Consider the following 3210-nt stretch of genomic DNA (forward strand, 5'->3'; position numbering starts at 1 on the left):
AATTTACCCTTGTTTACTGTGCTTTTCCTGGTAGCCTCCCATAACTGGTTCCCTACCTCCAACATTTTTTTTTTTTTTAACTAGAGATGGTGTTTGAAGTGGTGGCTTATGCCACCATTTGAGAAAGTTGCTCAGTTTTCCTGGGTCTCTCCCATGTACATAGGGGATACATGTTATTAAACTTTTGTTGGTTTTTCTCCTGTAAAGCTGTTTTTTTTTTTTAAAGGGGTGGGGTGAGGGGGATCTCAAACAAGAACCTAGAAAGGTAGAGAAAAAATTATTTATCTTCCCCTATGTAGGAGCAGGTCACCCCAAGATGGGTCACTTTGGCATGAATGCTATTTTGAGTTTAAAAACAAAAAAACCCCCGAAGATTCAGGAATACCTCTTTACCATATCCTCAACTGCTTGCTTATACCAGGAAAAACTATTAACAGAGATTCCTCTTTACCTAAGATAATTATCTACATCATAGAGCAATCTTTGTTTTCCAAACATCTCTTCTCACCTTCCTGCTAATGGTCTTTCTCCCCTTTGTATCCTCAGACGCCTACCCCTCTCCTCAGCTCATATAAGCAACATGTTGCCTGACAATCTAGAATTTCATGTCTGTGTGGATTTCCTATACTTATCCTATTAAATTTGATTTTCTCCTGTTAATCTGTCTCATGTTAAGTTGATTCTTAGTCCATCTAGAGAGAACTTAAAGGGCAGAGGAAATTCTTCCTCCATGATACCTACAATAGCTAAGAGAAAAGAGGAAAGAGGGAATAATCACAAATGGTTCCTGTCCTTTGCCTTCTTTCACATCCCCTCCTCTTTCCCACTCCACAACTCTCTCTCTCTCACACACACACACACACACACACAAAGTCCTCATTCCAAGGTTCCCAAGAGAGAGATGTGAGTTTTTGCAAGCACAAAGTTTCAGCTCAATATTCCAGGTTTGTTATACAGAGCTGCATTTAGAAATTTCCAGGAGAGAACAAGCAAATGAACATTGAAGATTATATCTTCCTTAGATTTAGTTTCTGTCAAATCCAGACCCAGCCTGGTATTTTAAGAGTCACTCAGTCCTGAAACAAGTTTGGCTCCAATCAATGAAATGGCAGAGCTTGTCTCCAGAGCTTGCTCCTCCTATTAGGGAACTACTGAGTTTCTTTGGAGGCTCCTTCTTATCGTCTCCTGATGCCTTTGGCTTTATGCTATACTCTGCCAGCCTGTGAATCTACTACAGTAACACCACTTTCAAGTTTACCTTCTCACACAATACCACAAGCTCCAGATCTAGTTTCCACTTCTGTAGCAAAACTTACCTGATCCATGTTTATGACAATGTATTTTATAAAATATATAAATTTGTGGAGCTTTTTCTTTTTAGAAGATAATAGTAGTTCAATATCTTAGCTTTTCAAGGTTACTTGTAATTGATTTAATCAAAGGATGATGTTCTAATTTGGGGGAAGATAAAGGAGAGGCCCTTAGTGAGAGCAGGCTATGCAGATAAAGGCAGATTTATATTTCACTCTGGAGACTAATAGCCCTTATTCCTACTGACATTTGTTACCTATATGAGGAAATCCTCTTTCCTAGGGTCTGAGTTCCAGAGCACCAGGGAGGATATCATCATTTTTTTTTTAATTTTTAATTGTTATGTTAATCACCATACATTACATCATTAGTTTTTGATGTAGTGTTCCATGATTCATTGTTTGTGCATAACACCCAGTGCTCCATGAAGAATGTGCCCTCTTTAATACCCATCACCAGGCTAACCCATCCTCCCACCCCTGTCTCCTCTAGAACCCTCAGTTTGTTTTTCAGAGTCCATCGTCTCTCATGGTTCGTCTACCCCTCTGATTTCCCCACCTTCATTCTTCCCCTCCTGCTATCTTCTTCTTTTTTTTTTTCTTAACATATATTGCATTATTTGTTTCAGAGGTACAGATCTGTGATTCAACAGTCTTGCACAATTCACAGCACTGACCATAGCACATACCCTCCCCAATGTCTATCACCCAGCCACCCCATCCCGCCCACCCCCCCCCACTCCAGCAACCCTCAGTTTGCTTCCTGAGATTAAGAATTCCTCATCAGTGAGGTCATATGATACATGTCTTTCTCTGATTGACTTATTTCGCTCAGCATAACACCCTCCAGTTCCATCCACATCATTGCAAATGGCAAGATCTCATTCCTTTTGATGGCTGCATAATATTCCATTGTATATATATACCACATCTTCTTTATCCATTCATCTGTCAAAGGACATCGTAATTTAAAACGTATCTGACCCCACTGGCTGCTCTGAAACAGCAACGTTGCATTGTTTCCAGTCCAGCTCCTCACTCACTGCAACCACCTCCACTGTAGACTCCGGCAGCTTCATCATCAAAGTCCTCCAAATCCCGCTTTCCTTTTACTCTGCTACATTGAATTACTGGATTGTCCCATCATGTCAGACACAGCCGTGGACACCAGCTCTGAAATCACCACCAAGGACTTACAGGAGAAAAAGGAAGTTGTGCAGGGGTGAGAATGGAAGAGACATGCATGATGATGGGAATGCTGAAGAGGAAAGTGGGGAGCAGAAGGCTGACAAAGAGGAAGATGAAGAAGAGGAAGAAGGGAGGAGCAAACAGAGGAAGAATAAGAGAAGGAAGGCGATGGTGAGGAAGAGGGTAGAGAGGAAGACCAGGAGGCTGAGACAGCTACGGGCACACGGGCAGGTGAAGATGATGAGGATAACGATGTCCACACCAAGAAGCAGACTGATGAGGATGACTAGACAGCAAAAAAACGAAAAGTTACACTTAACAAAAACAAACACTTCCGTGACATATTCACCCTCCGCTTCCCATGTCAGAATCTAAATGCAGTCCACCTTGGAATGGACAGTCCTGCCCGCTGCCCCATGCGGCCAGCGCCACAGCAGGGGACACATGCACCCTGCCACCCTAAACCATAATGAGAATCTGCAGTGGGGGAGGAAAAAGAACCCAAACTTCCAAGGTCTTGCTCTTTTTCTTAAAAGTACTTTAAAAAGAAAATGTGTTTCTATTTTTTATTTACATTTTGTATCTTTGTACACATTGTTAGTGGTCTGCCATTTTTAATTATCTTGGATGACCAAACCAGTCTTCAGAGCATTCTCTGTCTTGCTTCTTACTTTAACTGTGGTGTGACCATGTTCATTATAACCTCAAATAA

General features: G+C 41.5%; 1 pseudogene; it reads left to right on the forward strand.

The window, feature by feature from the left end:
• The first annotated feature begins 2455 nt into the window (after positions 1-2455).
• Positions 2456-2788, forward strand: LOC123856716 (prothymosin alpha-like; annotated as a pseudogene).
• The last annotated feature ends 422 nt before the right edge of the window (positions 2789-3210 follow it).

Source organism: Mirounga angustirostris, unplaced genomic scaffold (genome assembly GCF_029215605.1).
Source record: "Mirounga angustirostris isolate CCGP_5_RB_7025 unplaced genomic scaffold, mMirAng1.0.hap1 SCAF_13, whole genome shotgun sequence".
Taxonomy (NCBI): domain Eukaryota; kingdom Metazoa; phylum Chordata; class Mammalia; order Carnivora; family Phocidae; genus Mirounga; species Mirounga angustirostris.